Here is an 18,007-nt window from a genome sequence, read left to right on the forward strand (position 1 = left end):
ACCACACAGTGCAGACCTCCTGTTCCGTATGACAGAGCACCCAGGCCATTACTAAGTCCTCAGAGCTCCACGCGGCCATCCCTCACAGGCCTATTTTGCTTCATGTTAGACTTCTTTGGCTGAAAGGGGTGGGATGTGGCTCTTTGGAGAGCTGTTGGCGGCTTCTCCTGTTTTCCAAAGGCATCCAGCTCCTTAGCAATGCCCTTCTCCTGCCTTGGTGAATTGCAGTTGAGGGTAGCATTTCCCAGGTGGCTTTCCTCAGACTCTTCTAGTTCATTTAAACTGCTCTAAGTTTTGTTTGGCTTTGTTTTGTTTTAATCCTTGTGTATGGTGAAAAAAAAAACTCGTGAAAATGAAGTTTTCACAAATGGATTAAACAAATTTAAAAAAACTTTCTTTTCCATAAGGCCATTCAATATTTTGAATGCGCTACTGTGCATTGCGTGACCTGGAATGAATGATTTAATTAATCACAGAACACACCATGTAGAAAACTGAACAGTGGATCTTCCTGGTTGCTGCCGCCACGGAGAGCTCATAAGCAACACCCCACGAGCAAACTTGAGCCTCAGGACTGCAGGTAAGACCAACTTTTCATCTGCAAGCGACCTGCCTGGTGGACTCAAGACACAGGCCCACAGGAACAGCTGAAGACCTGTTAGATAGGAAAAACTACATGCCTGAAAGCAGAACACTCTGTCCCCATAACTGGCTGAAAGAAAACAGGAAAACAGGTCTACAGCACTCCTGACACACAGGCTTATAGGACAGTCTAGCCACTGTCAGAAATAGCAGAACAAAGTAACACTAGAGATAATCTGATGGCGAGAGGCAAGCACAGGAACCCAAGCAACAGAAACCAAGACTACATGGCATCATCAGAACCCAATTCTCCCACCAAAGCAAACACAGAATATCCAAACACACCAGAAAAGCAAGATCTAGTTTCAAAATCATATTTGATTATGATGCTAGAGGACTTTAAGAAAGACATGAAGAACTCCCTTAGAGAAACACAGGAAAACATAAATAAACAAGTAGAAGCCTACAGAGAGGAGTCACAAAAATCCCTGAAAGAATTCCAGGAAAACACAATCAAACAATTGAAGGAATTAAAAATGGAAATAGAAGCAATCAAGAAAGAACACATGGAAACAACCCTGGATATAGAAAACCAAAGGAAGAGACAAGGAGCTGTAGATACAAGCATCACCAACAGAATACAAGAGATGGAAGAGAGAATCTCAGGAGCAGAAGATTCCATAGAAATCATCGACTCAACTGTCAAAGATAATGTAAAGCATAAAAAGCTACTGGTCCAAAACATACAGGAAATCCAGGACTCAATGAGAAGATCAAACCTAAGGATAATAGGTATAGAAGAGAGTGAAGACTCCCAGCTCAAAGGACCAGTAAATATCTTCAACAAAATCATAGAAGAAAACTTCCCTAACCTAAAAAAAGAGATACCCATAGGCATACAAGAAGCCTACAGAACTCCAAATAGATTGGATCAAAAAAGAAACACTTCCTGACACATAATAGTCAAAACACCAAATGCACAAAATAAAGAAAGAATATTAGAAGCAGTAAGGGAAAAAGGTCAAGTAACATATAAAGGCAGACCTATCAGAATCACACCAGACTTTTCGCCAGAGATTATGAAAGCCAGAAGATCCTGGACAGATGTCATACAGACCCTAAGAGAACACAAATGCCAGCCCAGGTTACCATATCCTGCAAAACTCTCAATTAACATAGATGGAGAAACCAAGATATTCCATGACAAAACCAAATTTACACAATATCTTTCTACAAATCCAGCACTACAAAGGATAATAAATGTAAAGCCCAACATAAGGAGGCAAGCTACACCTTAGAAAAAGCAAGAAACTAATCGTCTTGGCAACAAAACAAAGAGAAGAAAAGCACACAAACATAACCTCACATCCAAATATGAATATAACAGGAAGCAATAATCACTATTCCTTAATATCTCTCAACATCAATGGTCTCAACTCCCCAATAAAAAGACATAGATTAACAAACTGGATATGCAACGAGGACCCTGCATTCTGCTGCCTACAGGAAACACACCTCAGAGACAAAGACAGATACTACCTCAGAGTGAAAGGCTGGAAAACAACTTTCCAAGCAAATGGTCGGAAGAAGCAAGCTGGAGTAGCCATTCTAATATCAAATAAAATCAATTTTCAACTAAAAGTCATCAAAAAAGATAAGGAAGGACACTTCATATTCATCAAAGGAAAAATCCACCAAGATGAACTCTCAATCCTAAATATCTATGCCCCAAATACAAGGGCACCTACATACATAAAAGAAACCTTACTAAAGCTCAAAACACACATTGCACCTCACACAATAATAGTAGGAGATTTCAACACCCCACTCTCATCAATGTACAGATCATGGAAACAGAAATTAAACAGAGACGTAGACAGACTAAGAGAAGTCATGAGCCAAATGGACTTAACAGATATTTATAGAACATTCTATCCTAAAGCAAAAGGATATACCTTCTTCTCAGCTCCTCATGGTACTTTCTCCAAAATTGACCATATAATTGGTCAAAAAACGGGCCTCAACAGGTACAGAAAGATAGAAATAATCCCATGCGTGCTATCGGACCACCACGGCCTAAAACTGGTCTTCAATAACAATAAGGGAAGAATGCCCACATATACGTGGAAGTTGAACAATGCTCTACTCAACGATAACCTGGTCAAGGAAGAAATAAAGAAAGAAATTAAAGACTTTTTAGAATTTAATAAAAATGAAGGTACAACATACCCAAACTTATGGGACACAATGAAAGCTGTGCTAAGAGGAAAACTCATAGCGCTGAGTGCCTGCAGAAAGAAACAGGAAAGAGCATATGTCAGCAGCTTGACAGCACACCTAAAAGCTCTAGAACAAAAAGAAGCAAGTACACCCAGGAGGAGTAGAAGGCTGGAAATAATCAAACTCAGAGCTGAAATCAACCAAGTAGAAACAAAAAGGACCATAGAAAGAATCAACAAAACCAAAAGTTGGTTCTTTGAGAAAATCAACAAGATAGATAAACCCTTAGCCAGACTAACAAGAGAACACAGAGAGTATGTCCAAATTAACAAAATCAGAAATGAAAAGGGAGACATAACTACAGATTCAGAGGAAATTCAAAAAATCATCAGATCTTACTATAAAAGCCTTTATTCAACAAAACTTGAAAATCTGCAGGAAATGGACAATTTCCTAGACAGATACCAGGTACCGAAGTTAAATCAGGAACAGATAAACCAGTTAAACAACCCCATAACTCCTAAGAAAATAGTAGCAGTCATTAAAGGTCTCCCAACCAAAAAAAAGCCCAGGTCCAGACGGGTTTAGTGCAGAATTCTATCAGACCTTCATAGAAGACCTCATACCAATATTATCCAAACTATTCCACAAAATTGAAACAGATGGATCACTACCGAATACCTTCTACGAAGCCACAATTACTCTTATACCTAAACCACACAAAGACACAAGAAAGAAAGAGAACTTCAGACCAATTTCCCTTATGAATATCGACGCAAAAATACTCAACAAAATTCTGGCAAACCAAATTCAAGAGCACATCAAAACAATCATCCACCATGATCAAGTAGGCTTCATCCCAGGCATGCAGGGATGGTTTAATATACGGAAAACCATCAACATGATCCATTATATAAACAAACTGAAAGAACAAAACCACATGATCATTTCATTAGATGCTGAGAAAGCATTTGACAAAATTCAACACCCCTTCATGATAAAAGTCCTGGAAAGAATAGGAATTCAAGGCCCATACCTAAACATAGTAAAAGCCATATACAGCAAACCAGTAGCTAACATTAAACTAAATGGAGAGAAACTTGAAGCAATCCCACTAAAATCAGGGACTAAACAAGGCTGCCCACTCTCTCTCTACTTATTCAATATAGTTCTTGAAGTTCTAGCCAGAGCAATCAGACAACAAAAGGAGGTCAAGGGCATACAGATCGGAAAAGAAGAAGTAAAAAAATCACTATTTGCAGATGATATGATAGTATATTTAAGTGATCCCAAAAGTTCCACCAGAGAACTACTAAAGCTGATAAACAACTTCAGCAAAGTGGCTGGGTATAAAATTAACTCAAATAAATCAGTAGCCTTCCTCTACACAAAAGAGAAACAAGCTGAGAAAGAAATTAGGGAAACGACACCCTTCATAATAGACCCAAATAATATAAAGTACCTCGGTGTGACTTTAACCAAGCAAGTAAAAGTTCTGTACAATAAGAACTTCTAGACTCTGAAGAAAGAAATTGAAGAAGACCTCAGAAGATGGAAGGATCTCCCATGCTCATGGATTGGCAGGATTAATATAGTAAAAATGGCCATTTTACCAAAAGCGATCTACAGATTCAATGCAATCCCCATCAAAATACCAATCCAATTCTTCGAAGGGTTAGACAGAACAATTTGCAAATTTATCTGGAATAACAAAAAACGCAGCATAGCTAAAAGTATTCTCAACAATAAAAGGACTTCAGGGGGAATCAGTATCCCTGAACTCAAGCAATATTACAGAGCAATAGTGATAAAAACTACATGGTATTGGTACAGAGACAGACAGATAGACCAGTGGAATAGAATTGAAGACCCAGAAATGAACCCACACACTTATGGGCACCTGATTTTTGACAAAGGAGCCAAAACCATTCAATGGAAAAAAGATAGCACTTTCAGCAAATGGTGCTGGTTCAACTGGAGGTCAACATGTAGAAGAATGCAGATCGATCCATGCTTATCACCCTGTACAAAGCTTAAGTCCAAGTAGATCAAGGACCTCCACATCAAACCAGATACACTCAAACTAATAGAAGAAATACTAGGGCAGCATCTCGAACACATGGGCACTGGAAAAAATTTCCTGAACAAAACACCAATGGCTTATGCTCTAAGATCAAGAATTGACAAATGGGATCTCATAAAACTGCAAAGCTTTTGTAAGGCAAAGGACACTGTGGTTAGGACAAAACGGCAACCAACAGATTGGGAAAAGATCTTTACCAATCCTATAACAGATAGAGGGCTCATATCCAAAATATGCAAAGAACTCAAGAAGTTAGACCACAGGGAGACAAATAACCCTATTAAAAAATGGGGTTCAGAGCTAAACAAAGAATTCACAGCTGAGGAATGCCGAATGGCTGAGAAACACCTAAAGAAATGTTCAACATCTTTAGTCATAAGGGAAATGCAAATCAAAACAACCCTGAGATTTCACCTCACACCAGTGAGAATGGCTAAGATCAAAAACTCAGTTGACAAATGCTGGCAAGGATGCGGAGAAAGAGGAACACTCCTCCATTGTTGGTGGGATTGCAGACTGGTAAAACCATTCTGGAAATCAGTCTGAGGTTCCTCAGAAAATTGGACATTGAACTACCCAAGGATCCAGCTATACTTCTCTTGGGCATATACCCACAAAATGCCCCAACATATAAAAAAGACACGTGTTCCACTATGTTCCTGGCAGCCTTATTTATAATAGCCAGAAGCTGGAAAGAACTCAGATGCCCTTCAACAGAGGAATGGATACAGAAAATGTGGTACATCTACACAATGGAATATTACTCAGCTATCAAAAACAATGCCTTTATGAAATTCATAGACAAATGGTTGGAACTGGAAAATATCATCCTGAGTGAGGTAACCCAATCACAGAAAAACACACATGGTATGCACTCATTGATAAGTGGCTATTAGCCCAAATGCTTGAATTAGCCTAGGACAAATGAAACTCAAGACACATGATAAAAATGTGAATGCTTCACTCCTTCTTTAAGAGTGGGAACAAGAATACCCTTGGCAGGGAATAGAGAGGCCAAGATTAAGACAGAGACAGAAGGAACACCCATTCAGAGCCTGCCCCACATGTGGCCCATACATATACAGCCACCCAATTAGACAAGATGGATGAAGCAAAGAAGTGCAGGCCGACAGAAGCCGGATGTAGATCTCTCCTGAGAGACACAGCCAGAATACAGCAAATACAGAGGCGAATGCCAGCAGCCAACCACTGAACTGAGAACAGGACCCCCGTTGAAGGAATCAGAGAAAGAACTGGAAGAGCTTGAAGGGGCTCGAGACCCCTTATGAGCAACAATGCCAACCAACTAGAGCTTCCAGGGACTAAGCCACTACCTAAAGACTATACATGGACTGACCCTGGGCTCCAACCTCATAGGTAGTATTGAATATCCTAGTAAGAGCACCAGTGTAAGGGGAAGCCCTGGGTCGTGCTAAGACTGAACCCCCAGTGAACATGATTGTTGGGGGGAGGGCGGCAATGGGGGGAGGATGGGGAGGGGAATACCCATAAAGATGGGGAGGGGGAGGGATTAGGGGGAAGTTTGCCCAGAAACCGGGAAAGGGAATAACATTCGAAATGTAAATAAGAAATACTCAAGTTAATAAAAAAAAAAAAAAGAAAGAAAGAAAACTGAACAGTGAACCTGTAGGGAAGCAGTTGAGCAATTTACCACCAGTTAGGCCATGCTTTCTATGGCCCGCACTGTCACAGTCGGAGGGGACAGGAAGTGGAAGGGGAAAGGGCTGTGAGACAGACAAAAGGACACACAAGAAGATAAACACTCCTTACACACATTTTAGGCAATTATAACCGTATTATATATCACTTAGCATTCTACATTTGAAGATTGGTGTTTATATACATACTTTAAAACACAAATGAAATATAATTCTCTGTAATTTACTGTTTTACTAAACTAATAATTAGATTATCCCCTGCTTTCTCTATTATAAACAGAATACATAAATAGCACATTTGATAAGCTAGGCTCACAGGAAATAGCAAGAAAGCAGTCAGCATTTTGTCTCTCAAAATTTTGACTTAAAATATTTTTTTTCCAAAGTATTCCCTAGATTCCACTGGGAACATGGAATTACCATGGCAGTACCATGACTTACCTTAACCCTCCTGCACCCCACTTACATATTTATCTCCATGTGGTGTGTATTTCTACTTGGACATACATGTGGAGGACAGAGAACATTGGACAGGATGCAGTCTCTCTTCCCGCCATGCATGGCTTCTGCGTATTGATCTGAGGAAGTCAGGCTTGGCAGCAGGTGCCCACTGGCTTACCTTGCCAAGGCTTTTGTGATTATCAAGTGACTTGAAGTTCCAAGAGCAACATTCAGAGTGACAATGTCCAATTCAGAATAAGAAGCCATTTTTATGTGTGTGAGCACACATTCTCGGGCACGCGTGCTCTTGTTTTGATTTTAAAGACGAGCCCCTTCCTCACCCACACAGGCCTGCAGCAGCACGTTGTAGCCAGCTTCTTGCTGACTCCTTCCTTACCTGAACAGCTAGCAGGGCAGGGCTGCATGGGAGGGCGGGAGTGCAATGTGGAGGTTTTTATCTGGAGCATTGGGAAGGTAGGCTACAATTTGCTGATGCCCTTCGCTGGCTGTGCTTACAGGGCCTCTGTCAGCAGGAGTCCACTCCATATAAATGTTCTCTCTTGGCGTTATCCTTCCACCCACGTGGTAGAATCCAGGGCAACAAGGTAAGTGGTTCTCCGGGGTTTCTGCATAGGGTTTATGTGACGCTCGCTTGATCCACTGTTGGACTTCCCTCTCTGATGCTGCCAGTCACAAACACTTTCTCAAATTGGAGTTAGGACCCAGGGTCTATCAGCCAGCGGCTTCAGCTGTCCTCTCAGTATGAAATGTTCTTTCGAGTCCTCTTCCCGAGGCCTGAGGGGCAGGGAAAAACATTCTCCACGTGTCGCACAGTATCTCGCGAAGATACCCTCTCCCAAGTCTTCTTTCCCCCCTTCTCACTCTCAGCCATTTTCTATCTTAAATGTAATTTAGGTGTTTTCGAGATTTATAAAGCCCATTTTCAGCTGAGTCTTTTTAAAACACTGCACTTGGATTCGCACCTCCTTTGGAACGCAGCGACGATTTTTTATCTTTGTGCTCGTGTTAAAGCTTCGCTTTTAATCTCTGTCACAAAAATATTGTACATGTATCTTTGAATTCCTCTTAAAGGAATACTTTGCCTAGGGTAGCTTTCCAGAAGGAAGATTGCTGGCTTGGAGAATGTGGAAAGAGTATATTCATTCTGAATGCATGGCTGTTTTATTTAACCCAGACAGAGAATGGTGGGCCAATTTACGTGTTTAATCGGTGGCTAGAAGGAAGCCAGCAGGCTCTGTGTTCAGTGTTGCCTGGATGGGTACTGGAGTTTTTCTACAGTTTGAGGCTTTACAGCCCTCAGGAGCATCACCCAGTGCAGGAAGAGCTTCCGAGGAACAAGGCCCACGTTTGTAAAGGCGGCAGGAGACTCCTCAATGTTAGTGATTAATGGATAGCTTACTAATGATAACTAATGTCCACATGGCACCGAGCAGACTCTATCACAGCTACACTCACACATGCTAGCTTAGGCCTCCTATCAACTCTATGGAATAAAGCAGGATTCCAATCCACATTGTAGAAGGGAGACTGGTGTGACTCACATGACACAGGGCACAGCTAAAGGTTGAGCCTACGCTATCCATCATCGAATTTCCGCTGTAGAGTTACGTTTGGTCCCTGACTGGAAGTGCTTCAGACACTAAACAAAATACTAATGGCTGCTAGCAATGCCCTGATAATTGGCTACCCCTCCAACATGCAAAGAACATTGTGAATGTATTTAGCAACAACGGATTTCTGGAGGGCAACAGATGGTGCCAGAGAAGCCATAAGCCAGAGAAGTGGGTGAGTTGTTTATTTTACACTTCGATGGGGATATGTGGCCCTGGGCTGCAGGACATGTGGCTCCATGCTGGCTCTAACTTTATGTCAACTTGACACAAGCTAGAGTTATCCGAAAGGAGGGATCCTCAATTGAGAAAATATTCCCATAGAATTCAGCTGCAGGGCAGTTCTTAATTAGTAATTGACAGGGGATGGCTCAGCCCCATTGTGGGTGGTACATCCCTGGGCTCATGGTCCTGGGTTCTGCAAGAAAGTGGAGTAAGCTTGCTACTATGAGGAGCAAGCCAGGAAGCAGCACCCCTCCATGACCTCTGTGTCAGCTCCTGCCTCCAGGTTTCTGTCCTGTTTGATTTCCCATCCTGACTTCCTTTGATGATGAACAATGATGTTTAAGCGTAAACCCAATAAACCATTCCTCCCTTAAGTTGTCTTGGCCACGATGTTTCATTGCAGCAATGGTAAGCCTAACTAGAGCAGACTCCCTAGCCAGGTTATACCGGCCGCCTAGCAGATGCGTAGTAAAATATCACGGCATAAATGAATGTTGCAGATTCCATATAACTAATGACTCGAGTGCCTGTTTTCTATACTGTGCTTTCTACCCCATCACAGCAACAGGGAAAGGTAGATGTTACTGCCACTGTACTGAGAGGAAGCTGGTGCTTCGGAATAATCAAGAATTTGCCTTGCAGTTGGTCGGCCACAGACACAAATTCCAGACTGTCATCTGTCGTATTCTTCTCTCTTCCTGCCTGTCAGTCATGTACTGTGATTACTAAAAGACTGACATTAAGTGCTGGCTTACTTATTCCTAACTCAATAGCTCATTTCTAAAGCCTAGCTGGTGTATCCTCATTTACATTCCTCAAGCTCAGTCTCGCTATTAAAGTTGTGCGTGTGTGTGTGTGTGTTTAAACTGATTGCTTGCATCGTTTTCATTAAAACCAAGCTAAAACAGTCCTGGTCGTCTAATGGGTAAGGCGCTGACCTAAAATTAGGCTAAAACAATCTCTTCTAATTTAGAACACTATGGGCTTTGTTAGAAAATCTGCAACCGCATTTTTCTCACATGACATAGTTTTGAACTAATTATTCATTCCATCTTGTCATAACCCCTTTCTGAGCATAAACCCAGCAGCTCCATCAGAAGCCTGAGAAGTCTTTTCCCCACGCTCTCTCAGGACCAAGGCTCTCCCAGAGTTATGAAAGCCAGTGCTCAGACCCAGTGTCATGGACCTGAATCACATTCTAGTTTGTTCTCCACTAGAAAGGGACAGAATTTTAACTCCTGACTCCAGTTTTCTACCACAGGAAATGAAGAGCGGCTATTAGGTCAAGGAAAGCACCAGGTAAGCCTAGGGCAGGTTTCATGAGTCACTCTGGGATTCTACCCTGCTGGCTCTCAAGGAGGATTACAGGAGTTTCCCTGGAGCTGAGGGACTGGCCCTAAGGTGAAAGCAGGTTTCTGCCTTTGGTAAATGGGGATGCTAATGTCTCCTGAAGGCTACTCTAGCACTTGTGGAGCCTGCAGCAGCGTCAGAAATGGAGCCCACATGCCCTATGTCTAAATATTTAAAAGGTATAAAGCAGTGAGGGACAAACAGACGTTTGCACTCCTAGGACCATTATTCACAATAGCCAAAAGGTGGAGGTAGCCTAGGGTCCATTAACAGAGGAGTGAGTAATTGTAGCATATACTCAGAATGGAATGTCATTCTGCTTTTAAAAGGAAGGACATTCTAGCATGTACTTTAGCATAAGTAAGCCTGAAGGAATTTAGGCTAAGTGAAGTTAGCCAATCACAAAAGGATTCCACTTAATGAGGTACCTTGAGTGGGTAAATTCTTGGAGAGAAAATGTGGTTACCAGGTTGGGAGGGATCAGGAATAGGGAGCTCTCCTCACCCTCTTCTTTCTCCTCCTCCTCATCCTCCTCTTCCTTGCCTCCCCTTCCTCCCCTTCCCCCTCCCCTCCCCCTTCTTCTTCTTCTTCTTCTTCTTCTTCTTCTTCTTCTTCTTCTTCTTCTTCTTCTTCTTCTTCTTCTTCTTCTTCTTCTTCTTCTTCTTCTTCTCCTCCTCCTCCTCCTCCTCCTCCTCCTCCTCCTCCTCCTCCTCCTCCTCCCCCTCCTCCTCCTCCTCCTCCTCCTTCTTCTTCTTCTTCCCCTCCTCCTCCTCCTTCTTCTTCGAGACAGGGTTTCTTCATATGTAGCCCTTTCACTTTGTAGACCAGGCTGGCCTTGAACTCGTAGAGAGCCACCTGACTCTGCCTCCCAAGTGCAGGGATTAATGGTATGTACCACTATGCCCAGTTTAGGGATTTTTTTCTTAGTAGATACCACATGATTATACACTTACAAATGGTGAAAGTGGAAATTTTATATTATATGTATTTTGTTATGATTAAAACTATTATTATTATTATCATTATTATTATTAATTGGGTCTCAGTCTTTGTCTGTACCTTGGAGGGTCCTCCTCCTTTCAAGTGTGTGCTCAGTCCACCTTACACAGCAAAAGTCTGGCTGCATTGTGAACAGCTGTCCTTGCCACCTTTCAGGCCTAGCTCTGAGTACCTGCTGGGGTACTACAGCCTCAGAATTTAGACAAAGGACTCTACTGGTTTTAGGAGACTTGGGGCCTATTGAGTGATGACACTGGGAAGTGACACCTAAGGGAGGTGATATTAGGCTGCAGGTTCCTCTCCCCATTAGAAGGGAGCAGGGACAAAAGGCAAGAAGGTGGCAGTGGACTGAGGAGGATACTGACTTCTTATTCTTTTGAGTCAGGGTCTCCCTACATAGCTTAGGCTGGCCTCAAACCTATGATCTTCCCACCTAAGTCTCCTAACTGTTGAGATAACAAGCGTGCCCCATTAGTGCTGAACATAATGAGCCTTCAAGAGGTCAAAAAGTAGAAGCAAAAGAAAAGGCAAGAAGTACAGTGAGATTTAGAGTCAAACACTTAAAAGGGGAAGGCAGTGGAGAACATTTATAAATGGCGAGAGGGAAATATCAGATAAGGAAGGGTGGGAAGGGTAATTGTTGGCACAGGCAGAGTATTGGGATCAAGAATGCAGAGGAGAAGGGTGGGCCTTGAGCTAGATGTGGGAGAAATCAGTTTCTGAAGCTGCAGAGGGTGACAAATTGAAAAAGAGAAAGTTAGTACTTAGAGTATGGAGGCAGAGTTCTCTCTGCGGTAAGAGCCACTTGCCAAGAGTGAGGGGAAGGGTTCGTGACTGCTGAATGATTGGAGCTCCTAGCTGCTTGGGAGAATGGGGAAGCCACTGATGTGGGCGGTTAAAATAATTCTCCAGCGATGCAAACACAAGTTAAGTCTGAGCAGAAACAGTGAGTGCCAAAAAGCTGCTGAACTGGCAAGATGGCTCAGTAGTAAAAGCACTTGCTGTCAAGCTTGACAACTGAATTCAGTTCCTGGGACCCACATACTAGACGGGAAGAAACCGTAAGATAACTACAAAAAAGTGAAACTATCTACATAGTTAAGTCTCCTTCTTTCCTGCCGAAGATAGCTGCCCATGTAGAAGGCAGAGGACACAAGGTGTGGGGCAGAAGTAAAGCAGCTAGAATAACAGATATACAAAGGAGGGAGGTGTTCAGGTAACACAAGAGAGAGAGAGAGAGAGAGAGAGAGAGAGAGAGAGAGAGAGAGAGAGAGAGAGAGAGAGAGAGAGTCACTAGGGTCTGTGGGCTTGGGTAGAAGAGTGGTCAGAGTTAGGAATTGGTGTTATTGCAAATGGAGAAGTCAAGGAAAAGCAGATCAAAGTAGACACTGGTTGTGAGGGGAAGCCCTGTTCAGGATCTCAGAGGGGAACAGTCATAGCTGCTATGGAGGGACTTGGGGTAGAAAGTTCTTGCTGCGGCTTGAGGGAGCAAGGCGGAGCTGAGAATGTTATGGAGATCTGATGCTAAGACTAGTAGGACTTTATATATAGTAGTTACATTTCTCCCACTTAATTAGTTCCTGGTTATTTCCTCAGATAGATTGCAATCAGTGGTGGTGAGCTCCGGGTCTTCTTTCAGAGCTAGGCATGGGAACGGCTTCCCTTGAGAGATCTCGGAGAGGAGCCAGGGCGGTAGGAGAACTAGCTCACAGAAGAGGCTGAAGAGAGGCTGCCATGCAGGAGGATCTCGAATGAAGTCAATGCCTTGGAAGAGAGGATACACAGGGTGGTCATGGGAGGGGATGGCAAGGTCAAGAACGGTCAGAGTAAGGAAGAGAAATGCAGGCTAGAGGGCTGGAGAGATGGCTCAGCCGTTAAAGGCTAGGCTCACAACCAAAAATATAAGAGAAATGCAGGCTAGAGTAGAGATCGGGGCAATTTGATGCCAGGTTGATGTGACTTTATTCGCGATAGGATAAAATAGGGCTTGGAAAAGACACCTCCTAAATATGAGTTTATAACCCCCCTCCTTCTTTAAGATGCAAGCCTCTGGGTATGCCATTCGAATTTCATTCGTGTCACTGTTGAAGAAAGTAGAATCCCTCAGGGACGTAAGGATGAAAGTATACAGGGAGAGAGCATGGCAATGAGGGGGTTGCACATTGACTCTCACTTAGGCTAGCAGAGGTACTCGTGAATTCCAAAAGGGACAGTGTGCTCCATTGAACTGTCCTGGACTTGGTCAGGGTGAGAATCTGGGCTGCCGGCTCCCACCAGGCTCAGCACCTTAGGAGATGGGGACTCTGAGTCTCAGGAGATTTAGCTTCTCGAGGTGCTTTTCTTGAGGGGCCATAGGAAGAAGAGGGGGTGGGGCAATTCATGTTCACTAAGCCTCTGTGCTTGGTGTTTCTTATGCTCTTGCTTAATTCTCATGATAATGGAGGCACCATTATCCGTAGTTTATAAGTGCCCTGTCAACAGTGCCTGCAACAGAATGCAAATTTCTATGTGGATGTATCTTTTTTCTTCCCCAAACCTTAAATGAGGCAATGAATTCATTAGGGGAAAAAAACAGAAACAAAACCAAAACGATCAACAGACCGCAGGAAGTCAACTCATCCAGCGTATGGCCTCCACAGCTGCTTTCGGAGTCTCACGATATTTATTTAACATTTTTCTTGTACCTTTTGTGTCCCCCTTTGTTTGATCTTGGCTCAGGGCCTATCTGTTTTGTCATTTGACAGGATTCACAGAGCTATTTCTAACCTTCTCCAGTAAAAATATTCAAATTATATGCTTTAAAGACTAATCGATTTCAGATTGCCTCTCCCTGGGGAGGCAGCTCTGATGAACTCAATGAAGATTAGTCTCTGCAACCGACTAATGTGGAAACTCAGCAAGACACACAGCCCTCTGATTTCCTAGCTCTAAAGCAAGAATGATGGTCGCTACACTGCTTACCATACAGGACTGGCATGGAGCTGAAGGAGCCATGAAATGCTATGCAGACAGCAAGGCCTGCTGCTCTGAGGCAGGGGAATTCAGAGCTGCAAACCTTTATTATTTCATTTGAAAGCCCAGGGTGAGGCTGGGCTTGTATGATTTTAGATACTGTTAGGTCCAGCGCAGTAGTACTCTGTAACCCCACACATGAACATTTCTTTGGTGAGACAGGACTATTCATTTCAGGAGGGCTAAAAATCACAATAGCCTTGTTTTCACCGAGGTCAATGAAGTAGGATGAATAATGGCCACATGTCCGTGTCAAGTCCCAATCCCTGTACTTGTTACCTTGTAAAAGGAGAGTGTTTGAATATGTGTGATTCAGTTAAGGATTCTGCTGGGTGAGATTTCCCTGGGTTACCCTAGCAAGTCCTAAACACCATCACACATATCCTTATAAAAGGAAGGCAGAAGCAGATTTAACACAGAGAGAAAATAAGACAACATGGCTTCAGAAGCAGATAGATTGAATTGAGGAATACCAGTAACTACTAAAATTTGGAAGAGGCAAGGAACGAATTGGTCCCTACAGCTTTAGGAGTGACTGTAGCCCTGTAGCCCTGTAGACACCTTGACTTTGACTGGGAAAGACTGATTCTGAACATCTGGCTTACAGAACTGTCAGAAACTACACTGCTGTTGTTTTAGCCACCAAGTTTGTGTGGATTTGACACAGAAGTCATAGGAAACAAATACAGTCAGATTTTGCTATTAAACAAATTATTGTTTTTTAAAGTTCACTGTCAGATTCTGTGGACCTCTAGCTACACGGTGTGCAAGCGTCTTTCAGAGTGAAGGCTATAACACTTAGTCACTTATGCAGTCAGAGTGGGAGCGTCAGTGCTACCGTAAGCAGGGCAGATTGTGGTGGTGTGGCAATACTGAAGTATGTTGGAGTAAGGTGAGGTAAGTGTCCTTAGTAGCAATGTGAGTGTCAGAAGTCTGCAGGGCAATGTGTTTAGCCTCAGAGGCACAAGGACATTTAGTCTTAGTGACTTAAGAAGTAGCTCAGTGAGTGTCTGTTCTGCGTAGGTGTCTCTCAAAATCCCTGGTGAGCAATTTTGGCTCAGGGGTGGTTTGGGCAAGGACTACCAGGAGCACCAGGAGATAAACAGCAGTAGATGGGTTACTGCTGTGGTTTGAATGTTTGTGTGCCTCCAAAATTATAAGGAGCTTGAACCATATGATGAAGGTATTAAGCAGTCAGGCATTTGGGAAGAGATTAGACCCTTAGGGCTTCTCTAGAAGTGGATTCTGAGAGGGACCCTGCCTCCCATCGATCTGTTTTGTTTCTTTGTTGTTGATGTCGTCTTTTCACCAATGCAGCAAGAAGGACAAGGTCTTGGAGGCCAAGGCCAGGTGTCACCAGCTGTCATTTCTGGCACCTTGATCTTGATCTCTCCTGTCTGTGAGCGTAGATGTCTATTATTTACATAACTCTGTAGAAGGATTTTTTTTTTTTTGCTAAGACAGTTACAACAACAGAAAGAAGAAAACAGAAGAACTAATACAATTTGATAAGTGTGTGTACATGCATGCACATGCACACTTGTGACACCAATAACAGAATATTTTGGTGAGAAGTTCTAAGAAAGCATATGGTGGATGAGTTGGAAATGATGGCTTAGGAAAAATATAGATTCGATCTGGGTCAACTGGACTAGCTGCAGGACAAACTTGAGTGAATTCACATGGGTGTGCCTTGGAGAGCAAGCAGGAGTCTGGGCTAGCATTAAAGTGCTTGTCTTGAGCCAGAACGATAGAAGACTTGGCTAGTACTTAGTGTGATAAGGAGGACCGAGGTCCTAAGAATACTTAGTGCTTTGTACCTAGCTTTACCAGGAAGTTGAGATGAGTTGTACCAGCAAGAAAGAGCTTCAGGATAGGGAAGAAAATCTTTGGGGAATGATGGTGGGATGGGATAGCAGCTCATACTGTTGTTTATTCTAAAGTCCAAGTCTTTGTCATTTCTTTTGGTTTGTTTTGAAGTCAACTCCTTGATAACAAAATGTCCTCGTATTATAAGACCACTGTCTATGATGAAATTAGTAAAAACTACCACTTCAAAACTCATTATGTTTATCTGAAGGGTATTCACAAGTTATGATCCAACTTAATGGACAACTCTAAGCCTGGTCAAGTAAACCATGGGCATACAGAGCCACTGAGATCATGTTTATAATGTGTTTCTCAAGGCTTAGGAAAATGTTTATGCTGTAATGTTGTGTGTAAAAGGCTGGATGGCACATTGCTCATGACTGCAAAGAAACAAGCACAATAAAAAAACTTCCTGGAAAACGATCTAGTGGTGAGTCTATCACAGTATTAAATCTCTGTAAAATCGTCCTTTAGTTAGTCATTTCCACACTTCCAGTGTGCTTTTATTTTGACCATCTTTCTGTTTTATCCGTATTCCTTTGCCATTCGGAGGACCCAATAATCTGTCTTGGAAGAACTTGTACCTTACTCCCCTTCCCCTCCAGAATAGGTGATTGAACTCAGAGTGTGTGAAGCAAGCCACCTGTCACTAAGCTATGTCCACACAGCTTCAAATGATTTTTCTTTTGAGATATGCTCTAGGTAAGCTGCCCAGACATGCCTTGAATTTGTGATCCTTCTTTCTGCCTTAGCTGGGATTGCAGGCACACATCACACCCAGACAGACCTTACTGTCTTTAGTCTGGATTCAAAGCGTTCTTGTATCTCAAAAAACAATATCTTCGAAGACAAATGGTACCAGGTCACATGACAGAGACAAGACATCTAGATAGAAAAGACAAAACAAAAACCAAAACAACCCTTGCCCCTAAAATTAGAATTCCCATTCTTTCTCCTAACCGAGTCCTAAGAGAATGGACCTGTTTCATAAAGCCAAGCTGGCAAGAGACTTCAAGGTGTACACTTTCAATCTCTGTGGAAGCCATGGTGGCTGCAGGAAGAGGCTGCAGTTAGAACTGGGTGTGGGGGAGAAGGATTGTTTATTCCCTCCTGCCTCAGATTTCCGGTACTGCTTGTATCCTTCAAGATTCTTCTATGCCTTTATCTCTTTCAGTGTGCCTTCCCTGAACCCTGGGCTAACTGTTCCCTCCCTGCTTCCTCAACACCCCATGTAGCGCTTCCTCCCTAGACTTACATGACCTCATCTCTCAGCCAGACTGGAAGAGAGACCATTTTTTATTTATGGTACTTTTCATAACACACAGAAAAAAAATCCTTGGCAGATAGTAGGTGCTGAATAAATGTTTGTTAAATGAACCGAATAATTCTCCAAAAGCGTGAGAGAAATTGTATTAATTTCCCAGACTGCCATAACAAAGCAGCAGAAACTGATAGTTTAGCAAAAAATTATTATCTTATAATTCTTTTTTTTCCATGTTTACCCATTCACAATACAGACCAGGCACAGTGAGTGGCCTAGGCTGAGATATACACAGGGTAGGTTTATTCTGCCTCCTCTTTGTGGTAAGCACAAGGAGGCCATCTTATAATTCTTGAGTCTAGGAAAAAGTAAGGTGTTGGTGAGGTTGGGTCCTTGGTGGAGGCTGAGGAAAGGGTTCTCTTGGACATGTCTCAGCTGGTGGCAATCCTGGAGATTCTTTGGCTTGCAGCTAAACATCTGTCCTGCATTTCTATCTTCATATGGCACTTTCCTGGGGATGTATCTTTTGCACCTCTTTCCTGGGTGCAAACTTGTCACATTGGATTTAGGGTTCACCTTAACCTAGCTTGACCTTATCTTAACCCAATTATATAGGCCAAGATCCTATATAATTCGTCTCATTCTCAGGAACAGG

General features: G+C 42.7%; 1 pseudogene; it reads right to left on the reverse strand.

The window, feature by feature from the left end:
* Nucleotides 1–17,583: 17,583 nt before the first annotated feature.
* LOC120094895 (small nucleolar RNA SNORA51) lies at nucleotides 17,584–17,692 on the reverse strand (annotated as a pseudogene).
* Nucleotides 17,693–18,007: the final 315 nt, after the last annotated feature.

The sequence above is a fragment of the Rattus norvegicus genome, chromosome 9 (assembly GCF_021556685.1).
Source record: "Rattus norvegicus strain SHRSP/BbbUtx chromosome 9, alternate assembly SHRSP_T2T, whole genome shotgun sequence".
Lineage (NCBI taxonomy): Eukaryota > Metazoa > Chordata > Mammalia > Rodentia > Muridae > Rattus > Rattus norvegicus.